Source organism: Equus asinus, chromosome 17, assembly GCF_041296235.1.
Source record: "Equus asinus isolate D_3611 breed Donkey chromosome 17, EquAss-T2T_v2, whole genome shotgun sequence".
NCBI lineage: Eukaryota > Metazoa > Chordata > Mammalia > Perissodactyla > Equidae > Equus > Equus asinus.
In genome coordinates this window covers 16,912,314-16,921,342 of record NC_091806.1, presented here as the reverse complement: position 1 = coordinate 16,921,342, position 9,029 = coordinate 16,912,314, and the positions used below count along the sequence as shown (strand labels likewise).

Below are 9,029 nucleotides of genomic sequence, written 5' to 3'. Positions count from 1 at the left end.
TCTCAGCAGCATCCAAGACTCTACTGTGGATTGATCAAAAGCATTCATGTTGACTAAGGCGGACACTGATCACAATTTGCTGCAAGATTTAATGGAAATCATTAGTATATGTTCACAGTGAGAGTCATTAGAGTCATTGTAATTGAATACCTGATTACTGTTCTCTGAGAGACTTGAATGAGGCATACCAAACCAAGTTAGTTCCTTGAATATAATTTTTTGGTCACTCTTCTCAATAAACATTTCTAAATATAAGCTCATGAATTATATCATTTCAGGTTATTTATGTATCCTATATACACTGGACCATGGAAAAAAGCAGTAATGTCAATGTATTTATTTTCTCAGGACTTTCCAAAAACAGGAATATTGAAATCCTCTGCTTTGTATTATTTTTATTTTGCTACATTGCTATTTGGATAGGAAACTTGCTCATAATGATTTCTATCACATGCAGTCAACTAATTGGCCAACCCATGTATTTCTTCCTTAATTACCTCTCACTCTCTGACCTTTGCTACATGCCCACTGTGACACCCAAATTAATATTGACTTATTGGCAAAAAAGAAGACCATTTCTTATAGTAACTGCATGACACAGCTGTTTACCACCCATTTCTTTGGAGGCATTGAGATCTATGTCCTCACAAGGATGGCCTATGACCGCCATGCAACCATCTGCAAGCCCCTGCACTACACCATCATCATGAGCAGACAAAGGTGTAATGCCATCATCACAGCCTGTTTCACTGGGGTATTTATACACTCTGCCAGTCAGTTTCTTCTCACCATCTTCTTACCATTCTGTGAGCCCAATGAGATAGATCACTACTTCTGCGATGTGTATCCTTTGCTGAAATTGGCCTGTTCTAACACACACATCATACGTCTCTTAGTCATCGCTAACTCTGGTCTAATTGCTTTGGTGAGCTTTGTTGTCTTGATGTTGTTTTATTTTTTTATATTGTACAACATCAGGGCATATTCTTTGGAAACTCGCAGCAAAGCTCTTTCTACTTGCAGTTCTCATGTAGCAGTTGTAGTCTTGTTTTTTGCACTAGCATTATTCATTCACATTAGACTAGCCACAACTTTCCCAAAAGATAAAGCATTGGCTCTTTTTTATACCATCATTGCCTCCATGTGAAACCCTCTGATCTATATGCTGAGAAACATGGAGATGAAGAATGCTTTGAGGAAAGTTTTGTGTCATCATAAACTCTTGGAAGAAAAGTAACTTTTCAGAGGATTTTCTGCATTTCATGCCATGGTTCCATGAAACCATGACTACAAATAAGATTCATCGTCACCATCTTCCTGGCCTTACTGCTTGGCGAGCTAAGGGAACAAAGAGGAAGCATATAACCTCTGGAGATGTATGCTTCTACACTGAAACCTCATGAACAAATTGAACATTATTTTTACTCATACTTTTCTCCCTCTGACTTATCATTAAGAATTGTGCTCACATAATATGAATTAACCAGAGGATATTATAAATATAAAAATTGTATCACCTATTTGTCATTGTATTGAAAAAATATAAAACAGATCATGTATTTTTCACATCTTAAAATGCTGAAAAGCTGAAAAAACCTTACTTTCAATTTTTAAACTTTTACTCAACTAAAAATACAGAAAATTGCACATAATCATGCATGTACAATTCATTAATTATTATAAACTGAGCAATATTCTACAATCAGTAACCATATTGAGTTAGAAATTAACAGTATACCTGAAGTCCTCCTCATTTATCTTTCTAATTAACACCTCCCAAAGGTAATTAATATCTTCATCTCTAAATTGCTTAGTTTTACACATTGTCATATTTGTAGAAAAATAACGATACAGATTGTACTCTTCAGTGTCTATCTTCTCTTTATTATGTTTATGAGATTCAATCCTTATGCTTTATGCATTTTCTGAGTGTTTTCAGTGATTTACAGTATCTCATGGTTACATTAATATGTAACAAATAATTTATCCATTCACTTGCTGCTAAACATTTTGTGGTTTCCCATTAAAGGCCATTATGAGTAGCACTGTTTTGAACATTTTGGAACATATCTTTTGGTGAATTATGTGTTCTATTATTTCCTTAACATGCTTTATATTGTAATTAAGACAAAATTTTAAGATAGCGGTCGTACAGTTGTGTTAATACTCTCCCCTAACATATTCCTGACATAAAGTATATTAAGTAAAAAATAATTATCAATAAAGAAACACTAGTGTGACTTCAATAGATGGTTTAGAAATATGTAAAACTTCTGGTGCTTCTATGATCCATATGATGGGCATGTTATGGAATGATTAATGCAAATCAACTTGTCAATAATAGATAAAAAGAAGAAAGCTCTGATAAAGTATATACAATGAAACTGAGAAAAAATCCCAGGAATACAGCGTTGTATTACGTTAGAAAGGTTAAGATATCAGTAATCAGAACTGGGAAATTTTAAAAATAGGATATTCAGTGGAACTTGTGAAGTTGATTGACACAATAAGCAAAACTGAGAAAATTCTTTATTTATGTCTCCAAAGGAAAAAAATATATTTTGGTGGGCTACAAAGAAGGACAGTGGTTCCAGATAAAGAAGGTATACTATAAGTAGATGCTAAGGCTGGATTGCCACACAAACACAAACACATGTACACATATATATGCACAAATGTAGTATAGAAAATAAGGTCTTCCAAAGGCTTCTATTTCTCTCATAATTGGAATAAGCATCCTTGAATAGAAAATGAAAAAAGATGGAGAAAATATTAAATTTTTGTGAAAAAGTATATGATCACACAGCAAAAATTGCTGACATAGGAGGAAATTATGTTGGAAACAACTGTTACAGAGTATGTCATTCAATGATTACCTTTATTGCAGTTAGAAGACAAAATACAATACGAATATATCTATTATATTAGAATAAAAATTAATTTTAAAAGCATGATTTAAGAAGATGAATCTCAAAATTGTCCATGGTGTTAAAAAATAAATAATTTAAGAAATAAAAAAGAATATTTTAATTAGAGATTCAATGGGTAAAACAGAATAGCTATATCTTAAGAAAGATCCAGCAAGTGGAAATTATATAATAACAAATTAGCAGAACACAGAATTAGAGAGACAAGAACATGGAAACAATTAAAGATATATTAAGAGATTATAAATGAAGTAAAAGAGAGTGACATATGAATATCAGACTCCAGGATTTGGGTAATAGTGAGATAGAATACCTCAAGAAATAATAATGTATAATTTTCCAGAATTGAAGAAAATAAACCTTAGAAAATAATCACGGGAAAGAAAAAGAGTTGCTCTCAAAAAGAATCATAGATACGTGACTACTAATTAATAATAATTTGCTTTGGTAAGAGTAGAAGACAGAAGAAATAAATTACCACATTAAAATACTAAAAGAAAAAATGTCACCCCTGACATTCACGTTTTTTGAAAAACGAGAGTAAAACAAAGAGTTTTCAGTACAACAAAACAACAATAAAAAGCAGAGAGTTTACTACAAACCTGCTCTCACTAAAAGAATTGTATAGAATGTTTCATAACACAAGAAGATGGCTAAGAATGAAGATAGGACATTTCAGAAGAAATGGGGAATGAGGAAAATGGAAGTTTTATATGTAAATGTAGAAATTGTGTTAAAAGTAAAAATCTTGTCTAATTTGTGAGATAAAATACAGAAAAAAGAACAAAAATTCTGGTTTACAACATCATGCAAATTCGAAAAGAATGATCAGAAAAGAATGTTCCAAGAACCTTATAGTGTTCAGTAGCGGGGTAAATGTTGATCAAATTCAGACTTGTTAATGCTCATGTGCAGACATGATTTCTTATAGATAGAATAGTAGGAAAAAGATAGCAGGTAGAAAGGTGGATAGATGGATGAGATAGATAGATAGATCTATAGATGACAGATAAACAGATTAAATGTATTGAAGGAATGAAAGGAGATCAATCCATTTAAAAAGCAAGAAAAGAAGGAGGGAATAAACAAATTGGGGAAAGTAGAAAGCAAGAATAAAAAATCATAGAAGTCAATTCAAATATATAAGTTAAACACAATCAACACAATGGACTAAATCCTCTAGTGGGAAAACAAAGATCATCATTAATGATTAAAATACAATCAGATGCTTTTACAAAAGATGCATGTAAACTATGAGGCATGAAAAAAATAAACTTAAAGCATGAGAAAGAGCAGGCAAACGTGATAGCATTTGAAGCAGTGGTGCACATACAAATACACACACACGCACACAAGCAAACATGTGAAAAAGTAGGCAAGTCATTAGCAATTCTTAAAATTATTTAATATTGGTAGAATTTGCAACATGGAAACATTTACAAATCCTAAATTTGTATGGGTATAGAAGGGCATAGAGGATATGATCCAAAATAATATGTAGCATTGATGGTGAGTACATGTGGATTATCTAAAAAATTTGTCTTGTTTTTTGCCACATATTAATGCTCAACAAGTGTCAAAGAATCTGCACCACACAGACAGATGATCTAATGACAATTCAATTAAAGTAGAAATCAAGCACAGAAAGGTAACTGTTACTCATACATATATGGTAATTTTTAAACAATTTTTTATAAAACTACTAAGCCAAGAAAGAAATCATAATAGAAATCAGAATATGTTTAAAGATAAAATTAATAAAACTAGTATATATCAAAAAAGTATGTAATGCCTAGTGGGAAATTTCTAGCTTTAAAATTCTCAAAACTGTTAAAGGAGAAACATACTTTGCCATCTTAATAGATGATTTGTTATAATTTAACTGCAAATGGAATCCAAAAAATATTACCTATAAAATTTTACATCAAACATTGTGTTGAAGGGTGAAATACTAGAAGTTATTCCTTAGCATTCAGGAACAAGAAGTGAAGCTTATCGTCACCAGTTCCAATAAATACTACTCAGTATTGTACTGAAGGTCCTAGCCAACATAAGATAAGCAAACAAGAAAAAGAAAGTTTTAAGTATTGAACCAGAAATGAATGGGATACTATTTCTATAGATCTTGCAGATATTAGTAGTCGAAAGAGAATATTATGAACAACTCTGTGGCAAAATTGAAAGAGGCGAAGTTGTGGAGAAACTGGAACTCTCATACTCTGCTGGTGGAAATGCAGCATAACCACTTCTGAAAATATTTTGGCAGTTTCTTAAAAAGTTAACATACTCTTACTACATGACCCAGCAATTTCACTCTTAGGTATCTGGCCAAGAGAGATGAAAACATATGCCCACACCAAAACTTGTACTTGAATGTTTATAGTAGCAGTATTAATTATGACCATCAACTGGAAACAATTCAAATGCCCACCAACTGGGGAATGAATATACGAATGAACTGGTATATCCACATAATGGAATCCTATTCAGTAATAAATATGAGTAAACTACCAATAACGCAAAACAACATGAACTTATAAAACACTGTTGTGAAGGAAAAAGGTAGGCAAATTTATATTTGGCTCCTGCAAAGCAAATTTCCTCCAAGCATAGGCATACAAGAGATGACTCCTAGGATTCATTTATGCACATGCCTTTACCAGCTGTTTAAAAATATTTCTTGTTTACTCTTGAGTCATATCAGGTAAAGAAATTGTACGTACAATCAAAAGACCAGACAACATCCCTGTGGAATGAATACATGCTTTTCTGTGAATTCAAGATAGATATCTAACTCTTGATTCCCCTTGCAAAACAATAGGATTTCTTCCAGAAAAGCAATCCTGAAGATAACTTCAGAGATTTCATCTGGCTTTATTTTGAATCACTGGTTTATAGTCTTTCATTCCATCTCAGATTTATATTCCAGAGAAGAGTTAGCACATGGAGCACCAAAGGTGGAAAATATGCAAAGCAGATATTTCCCTGACGAGCCGAAAACTAACCTGATGTCAACTCAGTGGGACTCACTTTGATAGTTTTTGTTTTAGGCTCATTACATACTGTTTGTCATTTGTTCTTTTTAATTCTTACTGTAAGTCTATAAATTTAACTGTGGTATAAAGATTTGAGTAAGAGTAGCATGTTTTAGTGATGTTTACTTATAATTACATGTTGCAAACTGAATTGGAGCAGGAAATAAAAATAGCATTAAAGTTTTGAAGTGTTCAAGTTACCAGTGACTTTTGAGCATCCAATCTATAGAAAACTTCTACCTGTCAAATGATAATCCTCCTAAATAAATTAGGTTTACCAGAATCAACCAAGGTAAGTTAATAGAATGGAAAGGAAACCTGTTTTGTGGTTATGTACCAGGTACCATTCTAAGGAACTTCACATCATTATCTCATGTATCCCTCATTATTTTCTCTAATAACATATCAATATCAGAGTGTTATATATGTAGATTCAGAGGTTTAGATAGATTAAACGTCTTTCCCGAAGGATTTTGGAGAAAGTAAAAACAGTTCACATTGTTCTTTATTAAAAGTTCTTACTAAAACTTTACAGAAAGTAAAATGTTTAAAACGATTATTTGGAGTAAAGTTTGGCAACTGTCTAAACTTATGCTGGATGATAGATTTTTATCTCCTACTAATCCAGAAAGAAATTTTTGACTTGATGGCAGCTTCTATGTAAACCCAAATATTAAAAATGCACCCTAAAAATTAGCCCGGCATAGGGATTTATTCTTCTACCTAATGGCAATTGTATGCAGGTTGGAAACATCTACGGACTGATGATCTGTCTTGTTGGATGTTCACTGTTATATGGACAGAGTTTGAATCAATGTAGTTTGTTCTCCGCTTTATTTTACACTACTCAGCTTCTCTAATTCTTTCTATATCGCCTTTATAAAAAAACGCTTACACATTCATTATATATGCCTTTAATGTTTTGCAAGTTTTTCATTAGTCAATGTAAGGTCAATTTCTTCCTTTACTATAATTCCACCTCTTCAGTTTACTCATGAGATTGATTACATTATTGTCAGTACCTGTCGCCTCATCTAATTAGTAGTTAACCTTTAATTTTCTTAAGAATATTTAATTAATTAACAGTAAATAATTCCTCAACTGTACTGGCTGGGATAGTAAAAACTATTATGGTCAAATTGGAGGCAAAAATGCTCCAAAATAATTTGAAATCATAGAAGTGCTTATCTAAACCTTCGTGTTTATAAATGTGAAGGTAGATTTTCACAGTGATTTGGCAATATCATTTTTTGTGCTGTAAGTAATATGAAATATAGATTCAAATAATTCCAACCACTGCTGTCCCCCTGATTACTTGTCTCCTCTGCTTTCATCTAAAGGAGGCAGCGCTGGACTGGATAAAAATCAGACCCAGTTTCTATGAGCTACCATTTGTTAGTTCTCTGATTTGGGAAATTGACTCAGTTAATTTTGATCAAATTCTCTTCTATTATTTAAGTCTTTCTAATAACTATCCTCCTTATTTAATAATTCTCTTTAAATCAACTCACTTTTATACAAATTTGTTTAAATGGAAGTTACATATTTTATATGACAGATATGACTTTTAACTCTGTGACAATAGATTTTTAATTAGACAAAATTAATATATTTTATTTAGGTACCATTATCTGTGGATAATCTGAGAATGAGACTGTTGTCTTTTTGTTAAAAATGGAGATTAACAAGTCTTACATATTAAAGATATGGTATACCCAAATCAAAACCTTATCCCTCATGCAGTTATATGTTCTAGTCATTTGGCTTTCACAATAAGATTAGTCCTCAGGTAGATAAGGTTGTTTCTTTCCCTTGTGGCAAAGGAATTTACCCAGTTTGCAAATTAATCATGCACTCAAGAAGTTCAAAAGTCAGGCAAATACATCATAAGCTTATTGGTATTCCTTGCTCGTGTGCACACAGAGAAAACAAGGAGGTATTTCCCTTTCTGTTTGAGAAAGAAACATGACCTAAAATGAAAACTTCACTATGAATAAAAAATACAAATTTAAAATAGCCATATATCACATACCCAGAAATAAGTAAATAAGTGATTATTTTCCTCTAAATGTTATGATTAATAGTAATAGAATTTTCTCAATTAGGAAATAGTAATATGTTAATCATTAAAATTTAAAACTGGAGAACACTGAATAAAATACACATTTCATTTCATCAATATAACAGAGCACTTGAGTAAAAATGAAAACTGTAAGGGAGATAAATTAGCAATAATTCCAAAGAAGAAATATAACCAATATTAACAATTGATGAATTAGTTTCCATGATTTGTTGATAGTTTTTATATGATTGTAATTTCACTGCAAATGTTTTCATCCAAATACATTTTTTTTCTTTCAGATAGTAAACTATTTGTGCATAACAACAATAAACTCACCATATAGGAAATCAAGAAAATATCAGTATTCATTCTTATAGGCCTTCCCTCTGACCAGAACATACAAATATTTTACTTTATACTCTTCTTGTTTTGTTATCTTGTCATCTGGTGGGAAACCTTGTAATCCTTATCCCTATTCGACACAGTGCCCTTTTTTTCACAAACCAGTGTACTATTTCCTCAGCCCCTTGTCCTCTATGGACATCTGCTATACCTTCTGTCTGACACCCAACTGATCAGTGACCTGTTACTGGGAAGAAAAAACATCTCCAATTATAATGGCATGTTTCAGGTTTTTCCACACACTTCTTTGGCATCATCGAGGTCTTCATCCTTACAGTCATGGCAGTTGATCCCTATGTGGCATCTGCAAACCTTTCCGTTACATGCTTATCATGAATAGCAAAAGATGCAATCTTCTAGTCTCAGCTACTAGGGCTGCTGGGGCTGTCTATTCCTTTTCTCGGTTTTCAATGATGATCCATTTGCCCTTCTGTGGCCCCAGCAAAATTGATCACTACTATTCTGAAATTTTCCCTTTGCTGAAAGTCATGTTTAATGATGCCTACACCACTGATGTCCTTGTGTTTGCCATTTCAGGAATGGTCACCTTGGAAACCTTTGTTCTCTTATTTGAGTCTTACACTATATTATTCACCTTAAGAA

At 32.3% G+C, this 9,029-nt stretch overlaps 1 pseudogene; it reads left to right on the top strand.

Moving 5' to 3' along the window:
* Positions 1 to 308: 308 nt before the first annotated feature.
* Positions 309 to 1,237, top strand: LOC139040500 (olfactory receptor 4P4-like; annotated as a pseudogene).
* Positions 1,238 to 9,029: the final 7,792 nt, after the last annotated feature.